We start from the raw sequence: 16665 nt of genomic DNA, 5'->3' as shown, positions 1-16665 counted from the left end.
GTACAGTGACAGGTGAGAGGTGTGTGCTCAGATATTACAGGTACAGTGACAGGTGAGAGGTGTGTGATCAGATATTACAGGTACAGTGAGAGGTGTGCTCAGATATTACAGGTACAGTGACAGGTGAGAGGTGTGTGATCAGATATTACAGGTACAGTGACAGGTGAGAGGTGTGTGATCAGATATTACAGGTACAGTGACAGGTGAGAGGTGTGTGATCAGATATTACAGGTACAGTGACAGGTGAGAGGTGTGTGATCAGATATTACAGGTACAGTGACAGGTGAGAGGTGTGTGATCAGATATTACAGGTGCAGTGACAGGTGAGAGGTGTGTGATCAGATATTACAGGTACAGTGACAGGTGAGAGGTATATGATCAGATATTACAGGTACAGTGAGAGGTGAGAGGTGTGTGATCAGATATTACAGGTACAGTGACAGGTGAGAGGTATGTGATCATATATTACAGGTACAGTGACAGGTGAGAGGTGTGTGATCAGATATTACAGGTACAATGACAGGTGAGAGGTGTGTGCTCAGATATTACAGGTACAATGACAGGTGAGAGGTGTGTGCTCAGATATTACAGGTACAGTGACAGGTGAGAGGTGTGTGCTCAGATATTACAGGTACAGTGACAGGTGAGAGGTGTGTGTGCTCAGATATTACAGATACAGTGACAGGTGAGAGGTGTGGTCAGATATTACAGGTACAGTGACAGGTGAGAGGTGTGTGATCAGATATTACAGGTACAGTGACAGGTGAGAGGTGTGTGCTCAGATATTACAGGTACAGTGACAGGTGAGAGGTGTGTGCTCAGATATTACAGGTACAGTGACAGGTGAGAGGTGTGTGATCAGCTATTACAGGTACAGTGACAGGTGAGAGGTGTGTGCTCAGCTATTACAGGTACAGTGACAGGTGAGAGGTGTGTGCTCAGCTATTACAGGTACAGTGACAGGTGAGAGGTGTGTGATCAGATATTACAGGTACAGTGACAGGTGAGAGGTGTGATCATATATTACAGGTACAGTGACAGGTGAGAGGTGTGTGATCAGATATTACAGGTACAGTGACAGGTGAGAGGTGTGTGATCAGATATTACAGGTACAGTGACAGGTGAGAGGTGTGTGATCAGATATTACAGGTACAGTGACAGGTGAGAGGTGTGTGATCAGATATTACAGTGACAGGTGAGAGGTGTGTGCTCAGATATTACAGGTACAGTGACAGGTGAGAGGTGTGTGATCAGATATTACAGGTACAGTGACAGGTGAGAGGTGTGATCAGATATTACAGGTGCAGTGACAGGTGAGAGGTGTGTGATCAGATATTACAGGTACAGTGACAGGTGAGAGGTATATGATCAGATATTACAGGTACAGTGACAGGTGAGAGGTGTGTGATCAGATATTACAGGTACAGTGACAGGTGAGAGGTGTGTGCTAAGATATTACAGGTACAGTGACAGGTGAGAGGTGTGTGCTCAGCTATTACAGGTACAGTGACAGGTGAGAGGTGTGTGATCAGATATTACAGGTACAGTGACAGGTGAGAGGTGTGATCATATATTACAGGTACAGTGACAGGTGAGAGGTGTGTGATCAGATATTACAGGTACAGTGACAGGTGAGAGGTGTGTGATCAGATATTACAGGTACAGTGACAGGTGAGAGGTGTGTGATCAGATATTACAGGTACAGTGACAGGTGAGAGGTGTGTGATCAGATATTACAGTGACAGGTGAGAGGTGTGTGCTCAGATATTACAGGTACAGTGACAGGTGAGAGGTGTGTGATCAGATATTACAGGTACAGTGACAGGTGAGAGGTGTGATCAGATATTACAGGTGCAGTGACAGGTGAGAGGTGTGTGATCAGATATTACAGGTACAGTGACAGGTGAGAGGTATATGATCAGATATTACAGGTACAGTGACAGGTGAGAGGTGTGTGATCAGATGTTACAGGTACAGTGACAGGTGAGAGGTGTGATCAGATATTACAGGTGCAGTGACAGGTGAGAGGTGTGTGATCAGATATTACAGGTACAGTGACAGGTGAGAGGTGTGTGATCAGATATTACAGGTACAGTGACAGGTGAGAGGTATGTGATCATATATTACAGGTACAGTGACAGGTGAGAGGTGTGTGATCAGATATTACAGGTACAATGACAGGTGAGAGGTGTGTGCTCAGATATTACAGGTACAATGACAGGTGAGAGGTGTGTGCTCAGATATTACAGGTACAGTGACAGGTGAGAGGTGTGTGTGCTCAGATATTACAGTGACAGGTGAGAGGTGTGGTCAGATATTACAGGTACAGTGACAGGTGAGAGGTGTGTGCTCAGATATTACAGGTACAGTGACAGGTGAGAGGTGTGTGATCAGATATTACAGGTACAGTGACAGGTGAGAGGTGTGTGCTCAGATATTACAGTGACAGGTGAGAGGTGTGTGCTCAGATATTACAGGTACAGTGACAGGTGAGAGTTGTGTGATCAGATATTACAGGTACAGTGACAGGTGAGAGGTGTGTGATCAGATATTACAGGTACAGTGACAGGTGAGAGGTGTGTGATCAGATATTACAGGTACAGTGACAGGTGAGAGGTGTGTGATCAGATATTACAGGTACAGTGACAGGTGAGGTGTGTGCTCAGATATTACAGGTACAGTGACAGGTGAGAGGTGTGTGATCAGATATTACAGGTACAGTGACAGGTGAGAGGTGTGTGATCAGATATTACAGGTATAGTGACAGGTGAGAGGTGTGATCAGATATTACAGGTACAGTGACAGGTGAGAGGTGTGATCAGATATTACAGGTACAGTGACAGGTGAGAGGTGTGTGCTCATATATTACAGGTACAGTGACAGGTGAGAGGTGTGATCAGATATTACAGGTACAGTGACAGGTGAGAGGTGTGTGATCAGATATTACAGGTACAGTGACAGGTGAGAGGTGTGTGCTCAGATATTACAGGTACAGTGACAGGTGAGAGGTGTGTGCTCAGATATTACAGGTACAGTGACAGGTGAGAGGTGTGTGCTCAGATATTACAGTACAGTGACAGGTGAGAGGTGTGATCAGATATTACAGGTACAGTGACAGGTGAGAGGTGTGTGTGCTCAGATATTACAGGTACAGTGACAGGTGAGAGGTGTGTGCTCAGATATTACAGGTACAGTGAGAGGTGTGTGATCAGATATTACAGGTACAGTGACAGGTGAGGTGTGTGCTCAGATATTACAGGTACAGTGACAGGTGAGAGGTGTGTGCTCATATATTACAGGTACAGTGACAGGTGAGAGGTGTGATCAGATATTACAGGTACAGTGACAGGTGAGAGGTGTGTGCTCATATATTACAGGTACAGTGACAGGTGAGAGGTGTGTGCTCAGATATTACAGGTACAGTGACAGGTGAGAGGTGTGTGCTCAGATATTACAGGTACAGTGACAGATGAGAGGTGTGTGCTCAGATATTACATGTACAGTGACAGGTGAGAGGTGTGTGCTCAGATATTACAGGTACAGTGACAGGTGAGAGGTGTGTGCTCAGATATTACAGGTACAGTGACAGGTAAGAGGTGTGTGCTCATATATTACAGGTACAGTGACAGGTGAGAGGTGTGTGCTCAGATATTACAGGTACAGTGACAGATGAGAGGTGTGTGCTCAGATATTACATGTACAGTGACAGGTGAGAGGTGTGTGCTCAGATATTACAGGTACAGTGACAGGTGAGAGGTGTGTGATCAGATATTACAGGTACAGTGACAGGTGAGAGGTGTGTGATCAGATATTACAGGTACAGTGACAGGTGAGAGGTGTGTGATCAGATATTACAGGTACAGTGACAGGTGAGAGGTGTGTGATCAGATATTACAGGTACAGTGACAGGTGAGAGGTGTGTGATCAGATATTACAGGTACAGTGACAGGTGAGAGGTGTGTGATCAGGTATTACAGGTACAGTGACAGGTGAGAGGTGTGTGATCAGATATTACAGGTACAGTGACAGATGAGAGGTGTGTGATCAGGTATTACAGTGACAGGTGAGAGGTGTGTGCTCAGATATTACAGGTACAGTGACAGGTGAGAGGTGTGATCAGATATTACAGGTACAGTGACAGGTGAGAGGTGTGTGATCAGATATTACAGGTACAGTGACAGGTGAGAGGTGTGTGATCAGATATTACAGGTATAGTGACAGGTGAGAGGTGTGTGCTCAGATATTACAGTGACAGGTGAGAGGTGTGTGCTCAGATATTACAGGTACAGTGACAGGTGAGAGGTGTGTGATCAGATATTACAGGTACAGTGACAGGTGAGAGGTGTGTGTGCTCAGATATTACAGGTACAGTGACAGGTGAGAGGTGTGATCAGATATTACAGGTACAGTGACAGGTGAGGTGTGTGCTCATATATTACAGGTACAGTGACAGGTGAGAGGTGTGTGCTCATATATTACAGGTACAGTGACAGGTGAGAGGTGTGTGCTCAGATATTACAGGTACAGTGGCAGGTGAGAGGTGTGTGATCAGATATTACAGGTACAATGACAGGTGAGAGGTGTGTGCTCAGATATTACAGGTACAATGACAGGTGAGAGGTGTGTGCTCAGATATTACAGGTACAGTGACAGGTGAGAGGTGTGTGCTCAGATATTACAGTGACAGGTGAGAGGTGTGGTCAGATATTACAGGTACAGTGACAGGTGAGAGGTGTGTGATCAGATATTACAGGTACAGTGACAGGTGAGAGGTGTGTGATCAGATATTACAGGTACAGTGACAGGTGAGAGGTGTGTGATCAGATATTACAGGTACAGTGACAGGTGAGAGGTGTGTGCTCAGATATTACAGGTACAGTGACAGGTGAGAGGTGTGTGATCAGATATTACATGTACAGTGACAGGTGAGAGGTGTGTGCTCAGATATTACAGGTACAGTGACAGGTGAGAGGTGTGTGCTCAGATATTACAGTGACAGGTGAGAGGTGTGTGCTCAGATATTACAGGTACAGTGACAGGTGAGAGTTGTGTGATCAGATATTACAGGTACAGTGACAGGTGAGAGTTGTGTGATCAGATATTACAGGTACAGTGACAGGTGAGAGGTGTGTGATCAGATATTACAGGTATAGTGACAGGTGAGAGGTGTGTGATCAGATATTACAGGTACAGTGACAGGTGAGAGGTGTGTGCTCAGATATTACAGGTACAGTGACAGGTGAGAGGTGTGTGCTCAGCTATTACAGGTACAGTGACAGGTGAGAGTTGTGTGATCAGATATTACAGGTACAGTGACAGGTGAGAGGTGTGTGCTCAGCTATTACAGGTACAGTGACAGGTGAGAGGTGTGTGATCAGATATTACAGGTACAGTGACAGGTGAGAGGTGTGTGATCAGATATTACAGGTACAGTGACAGGTGAGTGGTGTGTGATCAGATATTACAGGTACAGTGACAGGTGAGAGGTGTGTGATCAGATATTACAGGTACAGTGACAGGTGAGAGGTGTGTGCTCAGATATTACAGGTACAGTGACAGGTGAGAGGTGTGTGATCAGATATTACAGGTACAGTGACAGGTGAGAGGTGTGTGATCAGATATTACAGGTACAGTGACAGGTGAGAGGTGTGTGATCAGATATTACAGGTACAGTGAGAGGTGTGTGATCAGATATTACAGGTACAGTGACAGGTGAGAGGTGTGTGATCAGATATTACAGGTGCAGTGACAGGTAAGAGGTGTGTGCTCAGATATTACAGGTACAGTGACAGGTGAGAGGTGTGTGCTCAGATATTACAGGTACAGTGACAGGTGAGAGGTGTGTGATCAGATATTACAGGTACAGTGACAGGTGTGAGGTGTGTGCTCAGATATTACAGGTACAGTGACAGGTGGGAGGTGTGTGATCAGATATTACAGGTACAGTGACAGGTGAGAGGTGTGTGATCAGATATTACAGGTACAGTGACAGGTGAGAGGTGTGTGATCAGATATTACAGGTACAGTGACAGGTGAGAGGTGTGTGATGAGATATTACAGGTACAGTGACAGGTGAGAGGTGTGTGCTCAGATATTACAGGTACAATGACAGGTGAGAGGTGTGTGCTCAGATATTACAGGTACAGTGACAGGTGAGAGGTGTGTGCTCAGATATTACAGGTACAGTGACAGGTGAGAGGTGTGTGTGCTCAGATATTACAGATACAGTGACAGGTGAGAGGTGTGGTCAGATATTACAGGTACAGTGACAGGTGAGAGGTGTGTGATCAGATATTACAGGTACAGTGACAGGTGAGAGGTGTGTGCTCAGATATTACAGGTACAGTGACAGGTGAGAGGTGTGTGCTCAGATATTACAGGTACAGTGACAGGTGAGAGGTGTGTGTGCTCAGATATTACAGGTACAGTGACAGGTGAGAGGTGTGTGCTCAGCTATTACAGGTACAGTGACAGGTGAGAGGTGTGTGATCAGATATTACAGGTACAGTGACAGGTGAGAGGTGTGATCATATATTACAGGTACAGTGACAGGTGAGAGGTGTGTGATCAGATATTACAGGTACAGTGACAGGTGAGAGGTGTGTGATCAGATATTACAGGTACAGTGACAGGTGAGAGGTGTGTGATCAGATATTACAGGTACAGTGACAGGTGAGAGGTGTGTGATCAGATATTACAGTGACAGGTGAGAGGTGTGTGCTCAGATATTACAGGTACAGTGACAGGTGAGAGGTGTGTGATCAGATATTACAGGTACAGTGACAGGTGAGAGGTGTGATCAGATATTACAGGTGCAGTGACAGGTGAGAGGTGTGTGATCAGATATTACAGGTACAGTGACAGGTGAGAGGTATATGATCAGATATTACAGGTACAGTGACAGGTGAGAGGTGTGTGATCAGATATTACAGGTACAGTGACAGGTGAGAGGTGTGATCAGATATTACAGGTGCAGTGACAGGTGAGAGGTGTGTGATCAGATATTACAGGTACAGTGACAGGTGAGAGGTGTGTGATCAGATATTACAGGTACAGTGACAGGTGAGAGGTATGTGATCATATATTACAGGTACAGTGACAGGTGAGAGGTGTGTGATCAGATATTACAGGTACAATGACAGGTGAGAGGTGTGTGCTCAGATATTACAGGTACAATGACAGGTGAGAGGTGTGTGCTCAGATATTACAGGTACAGTGACAGGTGAGAGGTGTGTGCTCAGATATTACAGGTACAGTGACAGGTGAGAGGTGTGTGTGCTCAGATATTACAGTGACAGGTGAGAGGTGTGGTCAGATATTACAGGTACAGTGACAGGTGAGAGGTGTGTGCTCAGATATTACAGGTACAGTGACAGGTGAGAGGTGTGTGATCAGATATTACAGGTACAGTGACAGGTGAGAGGTGTGTGCTCAGATATTACAGTGACAGGTGAGAGGTGTGTGCTCAGATATTACAGGTACAGTGACAGGTGAGAGTTGTGTGATCAGATATTACAGGTACAGTGACAGGTGAGAGGTGTGTGATCAGATATTACAGGTACAGTGACAGGTGAGAGGTGTGTGATCAGATATTACAGGTACAGTGACAGGTGAGAGGTGTGTGATCAGATATTACAGGTACAGTGAGAGGTGTGTGCTCAGATATTACAGGTACAGTGACAGGTGAGAGGTGTGTGATCAGATATTACAGGTACAGTGACAGGTGAGAGGTGTGTGATCAGATATTACAGGTACAGTGACAGGTGAGAGGTGTGTGATCAGATATTACAGGTACAGTGACAGGTGAGAGGTATGTGATCAGATATTACAGGTACAGTGACAGGTGAGAGGTGTGATCAGATATTACAGGTGCAGTGACAGGTGAGAGGTGTGTGATCAGATATTACAGGTATAGTGACAGGTGAGAGGTGTGATCAGATATTACAGGTACAGTGACAGGTGAGAGGTGTGATCAGATATTACAGGTACAGTGACAGGTGAGAGGTGTGTGCTCATATATTACAGGTACAGTGACAGGTGAGAGGTGTGATCAGATATTACAGGTACAGTGACAGGTGAGAGGTGTGTGATCAGATATTACAGGTACAGTGACAGGTGAGAGGTGTGTGCTCAGATATTACAGGTACAGTGACAGGTGAGAGGTGTGTGCTCAGATATTACAGGTACAGTGACAGGTGAGAGGTGTGTGCTCAGATATTACAGTACAGTGACAGGTGAGAGGTGTGATCAGATATTACAGGTACAGTGACAGGTGAGAGGTGTGTGTGCTCAGATATTACAGGTACAGTGACAGGTGAGAGGTGTGTGCTCAGATATTACAGGTACAGTGAGAGGTGTGTGATCAGATATTACAGGTACAGTGACAGGTGAGAGGTGTGTGCTCAGATATTACAGGTACAGTGACAGGTGAGAGGTGTGTGCTCATATATTACAGGTACAGTGACAGGTGAGAGGTGTGATCAGATATTACAGGTACAGTGACAGGTGAGAGGTGTGTGCTCATATATTACAGGTACAGTGACAGGTGAGAGGTGTGTGCTCAGATATTACAGGTACAGTGACAGGTGAGAGGTGTGTGCTCAGATATTACAGGTACAGTGACAGATGAGAGGTGTGTGCTCAGATATTACATGTACAGTGACAGGTGAGAGGTGTGTGCTCAGATATTACAGGTACAGTGACAGGTGAGAGGTGTGTGCTCAGATATTACAGGTACAGTGACAGGTAAGAGGTGTGTGCTCATATATTACAGGTACAGTGACAGGTGAGAGGTGTGTGCTCAGATATTACAGGTACAGTGACAGGTGAGAGGTGTGATCAGATATTACAGGTACAGTGACAGGTGAGAGGTGTGTGATCAGATATTACAGGTACAGTGACAGGTGAGAGGTGTGTGATCAGATATTACAGGTATAGTGACAGGTGAGAGGTGTGTGCTCAGATATTACAGTGACAGGTGAGAGGTGTGTGCTCAGATATTACAGGTACAGTGACAGGTGAGAGGTGTGTGATCAGATATTACAGGTACAGTGACAGGTGAGAGGTGTGTGATCAGATATTACAGGTACAGTGACAGGTGAGAGGTATGTGATCATATATTACAGGTACAGTGACAGGTGAGAGGTGTGTGATCAGATATTACAGGTACAATGACAGGTGAGAGGTGTGTGCTCAGATATTACAGGTACAATGACAGGTGAGAGGTGTGTGCTCAGATATTACAGGTACAGTGACAGGTGAGAGGTGTGTGCTCAGATATTACAGTGACAGGTGAGAGGTGTGGTCAGATATTACAGGTACAGTGACAGGTGAGAGGTGTGTGCTCAGATATTACAGGTACAGTGACAGGTGAGAGGTGTGTGATCAGATATTACAGGTACAGTGACAGGTGAGAGGTGTGTGCTCAGATATTACAGTGACAGGTGAGAGGTGTGTGCTCAGATATTACAGGTACAGTGACAGGTGAGAGTTGTGTGATCAGATATTACAGGTACAGTGACAGGTGAGAGGTGTGTGATCAGATATTACAGGTACAGTGACAGGTGAGAGGTGTGTGATCAGATATTACAGGTACAGTGACAGGTGAGAGGTGTGTGATCAGATATTACAGGTACAGTGAGAGGTGTGTGCTCAGATATTACAGGTACAGTGACAGGTGAGAGGTGTGTGATCAGATATTACAGGTACAGTGACAGGTGAGAGGTGTGTGATCAGATATTACAGGTACAGTGACAGGTGAGAGGTGTGTGATCAGATATTACAGGTACAGTGACAGGTGAGAGGTATGTGATCAGATATTACAGGTACAGTGACAGGTGAGAGGTGTGATCAGATATTACAGGTGCAGTGACAGGTGAGAGGTGTGTGATCAGATATTACAGGTATAGTGACAGGTGAGAGGTGTGATCAGATATTACAGGTACAGTGACAGGTGAGAGGTGTGATCAGATATTACAGGTACAGTGACAGGTGAGAGGTGTGTGCTCATATATTACAGGTACAGTGACAGGTGAGAGGTGTGATCAGATATTACAGGTACAGTGACAGGTGAGAGGTGTGTGATCAGATATTACAGGTACAGTGACAGGTGAGAGGTGTGTGCTCAGATATTACAGGTACAGTGACAGGTGAGAGGTGTGTGCTCAGATATTACAGGTACAGTGACAGGTGAGAGGTGTGTGCTCAGATATTACAGTACAGTGACAGGTGAGAGGTGTGATCAGATATTACAGGTACAGTGACAGGTGAGAGGTGTGTGTGCTCAGATATTACAGGTACAGTGACAGGTGAGAGGTGTGTGCTCAGATATTACAGGTACAGTGAGAGGTGTGTGATCAGATATTACAGGTACAGTGACAGGTGAGAGGTGTGTGCTCAGATATTACAGGTACAGTGACAGGTGAGAGGTGTGTGCTCATATATTACAGGTACAGTGACAGGTGAGAGGTGTGATCAGATATTACAGGTACAGTGACAGGTGAGAGGTGTGTGCTCATATATTACAGGTACAGTGACAGGTGAGAGGTGTGTGCTCAGATATTACAGGTACAGTGACAGGTGAGAGGTGTGTGCTCAGATATTACAGGTACAGTGACAGATGAGAGGTGTGTGCTCAGATATTACATGTACAGTGACAGGTGAGAGGTGTGTGCTCAGATATTACAGGTACAGTGACAGGTGAGAGGTGTGTGCTCAGATATTACAGGTACAGTGACAGGTAAGAGGTGTGTGCTCATATATTACAGGTACAGTGACAGGTGAGAGGTGTGTGCTCAGATATTACAGGTACAGTGACAGGTGAGAGGTGTGATCAGATATTACAGGTACAGTGACAGGTGAGAGGTGTGTGATCAGATATTACAGGTACAGTGACAGGTGAGAGGTGTGTGATCAGATATTACAGGTATAGTGACAGGTGAGAGGTGTGTGCTCAGATATTACAGTGACAGGTGAGAGGTGTGTGCTCAGATATTACAGGTACAGTGACAGGTGAGAGGTGTGTGATCAGATATTACAGGTACAGTGACAGGTGAGAGGTGTGTGTGCTCAGATATTACAGGTACAGTGACAGGTGAGAGGTGTGATCAGATATTACAGGTACAGTGACAGGTGAGAGGTGTGATCAGATATTACAGGTACAGTGACAGGTGAGAGGTGTGTGCTCATATATTACAGGTACAGTGACAGGTGAGAGGTGTGTGCTCAGATATTACAGGTACAGTGGCAGGTGAGAGGTGTGTGATCAGATATTACAGGTACAATGACAGGTGAGAGGTGTGTGCTCAGATATTACAGGTACAATGACAGGTGAGAGGTGTGTGCTCAGATATTACAGGTACAGTGACAGGTGAGAGGTGTGTGCTCAGATATTACAGGTACAGTGACAGGTGAGAGGTGTGTGTGCTCAGATATTACAGTGACAGGTGAGAGGTGTGGTCAGATATTACAGGTACAGTGACAGGTGAGAGGTGTGTGCTCAGATATTACAGGTACAGTGACAGGTGAGAGGTGTGTGCTCAGATATTACAGGTACAGTGACAGGTGAGAGGTGTGTGATCAGATATTACATGTACAGTGACAGGTGAGAGGTGTGTGCTCAGATATTACAGGTACAGTGACAGGTGAGAGGTGTGTGCTCAGATATTACAGTGACAGGTGAGAGGTGTGTGCTCAGATATTACAGGTACAGTGACAGGTGAGAGTTGTGTGATCAGATATTACAGGTACAGTGACAGGTGAGAGTTGTGTGATCAGATATTACAGGTACAGTGACAGGTGAGAGGTGTGTGCTCAGCTATTACAGGTACAGTGACAGGTGAGAGTTGTGTGATCAGATATTACAGGTACAGTGACAGGTGAGAGGTGTGTGCTCAGCTATTACAGGTACAGTGACAGGTGAGAGGTGTGTATTCAGATATTACAGGTACAGTGACAGGTGAGAGGTGTGTGATCAGATATTACAGGTACAGTGACAGGTGAGAGGTGTGTGATCAGATATTACAGGTACAGTGACAGGTGAGAGGTGTGTGATCAGATATTACAGGTACAGTGACAGGTGAGAGGTGTGTGCTCAGATATTACAGGTACAGTGACAGGTGAGAGGTGTGTGATCAGATATTACAGGTACAGTGACAGGTGAGAGGTGTGTGCTCAGATATTACAGGTACAGTGACAGGTGAGAGGTGTGTGCTCAGCTATTACAGGTACAGTGACAGGTGAGAGGTGTGTGATCAGATATTACAGGTACAGTGACAGGTGAGAGGTGTGTGATCAGATATTACAGGTACAGTGAGAGGTGTGTGATCAGATATTACAGGTACAGTGACAGGTGAGAGGTGTGTGATCAGATATTACAGGTGCAGTGACAGGTAAGAGGTGTGTGCTCAGATATTACAGGTACAGTGACAGGTGAGAGGTGTGTGGTCAGATATTACAGGTATAGTGACAGGTGAGAGGTGTGTGTGCTCAGATATTACAGGTACAGTGACAGGTGAGAGGTGTGTGATCAGATATTACAGGTACAGTGACAGGTGTGAGGTGTGTGCTCAGATATTACAGGTACAGTGACAGGTGGGAGATGTGATCAGATATTACAGGTACAGTGACAGGTGAGAGGTGTGTGATCAGATATTACAGGTACAGTGACAGGTGAGAGGTGTGTGATCAGATATTACAGGTACAGTGACAGGTGAGAGGTGTGCTCAGATATTACAGGTACAGTGACAGGTGAGAGGTGTGTGCTCAGATATTACAGGTACAGTGACAGGTGAGAGGTGTGTGCTCAGATATTACAGGTACAGTGACAGGTGAGAGGTGTGTGATCAGATATTACAGGTACAGTGACAGGTGAGAGGTATGTGATCAGATATTACAGGTACAGTGACAGGTGAGAGGTGTGTGATCAGATATTACAGGTACAGTGACAGGTGAGAGGTGTGTGATCAGATATTACAGGTACAGTGACAGGTGAGAGGTGTGTGATCAGATATTACAGGTACAGTGACAGGTGAGAGGTGTGTGATCAGATATTACAGGTACAGTGACAGGTGAGAGGTGTGTGATCAGATATTACAGGTACAGTGACAGGTGAGAGGTGTGTGCTCAGATATTACAGGTACAGTGACAGGTGAGAGGTGTGTGCTCAGATATTACATGTACAGTGACAGGTGTGAGGTGTGTGATCAGATATTACAGGTACAGTGACAGGTGAGAGGTGTGTGATCAGATATTACAGGTACAGTGACAGGTGAGAGGTGTGTGATCAGATATTACAGGTATAGTGACAGGTGAGAGGTGTGTGCTCAGATATTACAGGTACAGTGACAGGTGAGAGGTGTGATCAGATATTACAGGTACAGTGACAGGTGAGAGGTGTGTGATCAGATATTACAGGTACAGTGACAGGTGAGAGGTGTGTGCTCAGATATTACAGGTACAGTGACAGGTGAGAGGTGTGATCAGATATTACAGGTACAGTGACAGGTGAGAGGTGTGTGATCAGATATTACAGGTACAGTGACAGGTGAGAGGTGTGTGATCAGATATTACAGGTATAGTGACAGGTGAGAGGTGTGTGATCAGATATTACAGGTACAGTGACAGGTGAGAGGTGTGTGATCAGATATTACAGGTACAGTGACAGGTGAGAGGTGTGTGATCAGATATTACAGGTACAGTGACAGGTGAGAGGTGTGCTCAGATATTACAGGTACAGTGACAGGTGATAGGTGTGTGATCAGATATTACAGGTACAGTGATAGGTGTGTGATCAGATATTACAGGTACAGTAACAGGTGAGAGGTGTGTGATCAGATATTACAGGTACAGTGACAGGTGAGAGGTGTGATCAGATATTACAGGTACAGTGACAGGTGAGAGGTGTGTGCTCATATATTACAGGTACAGTGACAGGTGAGAGGTGTGATCAGATATTACAGGTACAGTGACAGGTGAGAGGTGTGTGATCAGATATTACAGGTACAGTGACAGGTGAGAGGTGTGTGCTCAGATATTACAGGTACAGTGACAGGTGAGAGGTGTGTGCTCAGATATTACAGGTACAGTGACAGGTGAGAGGTGTGTGCTCAGATATTACAGTACAGTGACAGGTGAGAGGTGTGATCAGATATTACAGGTACAGTGACAGGTGAGAGGTGTGTGTGCTCAGATATTACAGGTACAGTGACAGGTGAGAGGTGTGTGCTCAGATATTACAGGTACAGTGAGAGGTGTGTGATCAGATATTACAGGTACAGTGACAGGTGAGAGGTGTGTGCTCAGATATTACAGGTACAGTGACAGGTGAGAGGTGTGTGCTCATATATTACAGGTACAGTGACAGGTGAGAGGTGTGATCAGATATTACAGGTACAGTGACAGGTGAGAGGTGTGTGCTCATATATTACAGGTACAGTGACAGGTGAGAGGTGTGTGCTCAGATATTACAGGTACAGTGACAGGTGAGAGGTGTGTGCTCAGATATTACAGGTACAGTGACAGATGAGAGGTGTGTGCTCAGATATTACATGTACAGTGACAGGTGAGAGGTGTGTGCTCAGATATTACAGGTACAGTGACAGGTGAGAGGTGTGTGCTCAGATATTACAGATACAGTGACAGGTAAGAGGTGTGTGCTCATATATTACAGGTACAGTGACAGGTGAGAGGTGTGTGCTCAGATATTACAGGTACAGTGACAGATGAGAGGTGTGTGCTCAGATATTACATGTACAGTGACAGGTGAGAGGTGTGTGCTCAGATATTACAGGTACAGTGACAGGTGAGAGGTGTGTGATCAGATATTACAGGTACAGTGACAGGTGAGAGGTGTGTGATCAGATATTACAGGTACAGTGACAGGTGAGAGGTGTGTGATCAGATATTACAGGTACAGTGACAGGTGAGAGGTGTGTGATCAGATATTACAGGTACAGTGACAGGTGAGAGGTGTGTGATCAGATACTACAGTGACAGGTGAGAGGTGTGTGCTCAGATATTACAGGTACAGTGACAGGTGAGAGGTGTGTGATCAGATATTACAGGTACAGTGACAGGTGAGAGGTGTGATCAGATATTACAGGTGCAGTGACAGGTGAGAGGTGTGTGATCAGATATTACAGGTACAGTGACAGGTGAGAGGTATATGATCAGATATTACAGGTACAGTGACAGGTGAGAGGTGTGTGATCAGATATTACAGGTACAGTGACAGGTGAGAGGTGTGATCAGATATTACAGGTGCAGTGACAGGTGAGAGGTGTGTGATCAGATATTACAGGTACAGTGACAGGTGAGAGGTGTGTGATCAGATATTACAGGTACAGTGACAGGTGAGAGGTATGTGATCATATATTACAGGTACAGTGACAGGTGAGAGGTGTGTGATCAGATATTACAGGTACAATGACAGGTGAGAGGTGTGTGCTCAGATATTACAGGTACAATGACAGGTGAGAGGTGTGTGCTCAGATATTACAGGTACAGTGACAGGTGAGAGGTGTGTGCTCAGATATTACAGGTACAGTGACAGGTGAGAGGTGTGTGTGCTCAGATATTACAGTGACAGGTGAGAGGTGTGGTCAGATATTACAGGTACAGTGACAGGTGAGAGGTGTGTGCTCAGATATTACAGGTACAGTGACAGGTGAGAGGTGTGTGATCAGATATTACAGGTACAGTGACAGGTGAGAGGTGTGTGCTCAGATATTACAGTGACAGGTGAGAGGTGTGTGCTCAGATATTACAGGTACAGTGACAGGTGAGAGTTGTGTGATCAGATATTACAGGTACAGTGACAGGTGAGAGGTGTGTGATCAGATATTACAGGTACAGTGACAGGTGAGAGGTGTGTGATCAGATATTACAGGTACAGTGACAGGTGAGAGGTGTGTGATCAGATATTACAGGTACAGTGAGAGGTGTGTGCTCAGATATTACAGGTACAGTGACAGGTGAGAGGTGTGTGATCAGATATTACAGGTACAGTGACAGGTGAGAGGTGTGTGATCAGATATTACAGGTACAGTGACAGGTGAGAGGTGTGTGATCAGATATTACAGGTACAGTGACAGGTGAGAGGTATGTGATCAGATATTACAGGTACAGTGACAGGTGAGAGGTGTGATCAGATATTACAGGTGCAGTGACAGGTGAGAGGTGTGTGATCAGATATTACAGGTATAGTGACAGGTGAGAGGTGTGATCAGATATTACAGGTACAGTGACAGGTGAGAGGTGTGATCAGATATTACAGGTACAGTGACAGGTGAGAGGTGTGTGCTCATATATTACAGGTACAGTGACAGGTGAGAGGTGTGATCAGATATTACAGGTACAGTGACAGGTGAGAGGTGTGTGATCAGATATTACAGGTACAGTGACAGGTGAGAGGTGTGTGCTCAGATATTACAGGTACAGTGACAGGTGAGAGGTGTGTGCTCAGATATTACAGGTACAGTGACAGGTGAGAGGTGTGTGCTCAGATATTACAGTACAGTGACAGGTGAGAGGTGTGATCAGATATTACAGGTACAGTGACAGGTGAGAGGTGTGTGTGCTCAGATATTACAGGTACAGTGACAGGTGAGAGGTGTGTGCTCAGATATTACAGGTACAGTGAGAGGTGTGTGATCAGATATTACAGGT

The 16665-nt window shown here is 45.5% G+C and overlaps 1 protein-coding gene across 2 annotated transcripts in view; it reads left to right on the top strand.

Annotated features, from left to right (window-relative positions):
* Positions 1–16665, top strand: part of KCNH2 (potassium voltage-gated channel subfamily H member 2) — a 750290-nt gene that overhangs the window by 619169 nt on the left and 114456 nt on the right. The gene's annotated exons all lie outside the window — the stretch shown is intronic.

The sequence above is a fragment of the Pseudophryne corroboree genome, chromosome 5 (genome assembly GCF_028390025.1).
Source record: "Pseudophryne corroboree isolate aPseCor3 chromosome 5, aPseCor3.hap2, whole genome shotgun sequence".
Classification (NCBI taxonomy): Eukaryota; Metazoa; Chordata; class Amphibia; order Anura; family Myobatrachidae; genus Pseudophryne; species Pseudophryne corroboree.
The sequence above is the reverse complement of the archived record's forward strand: the minus strand, read 5'-3'. Positions and strand labels throughout refer to the sequence as shown.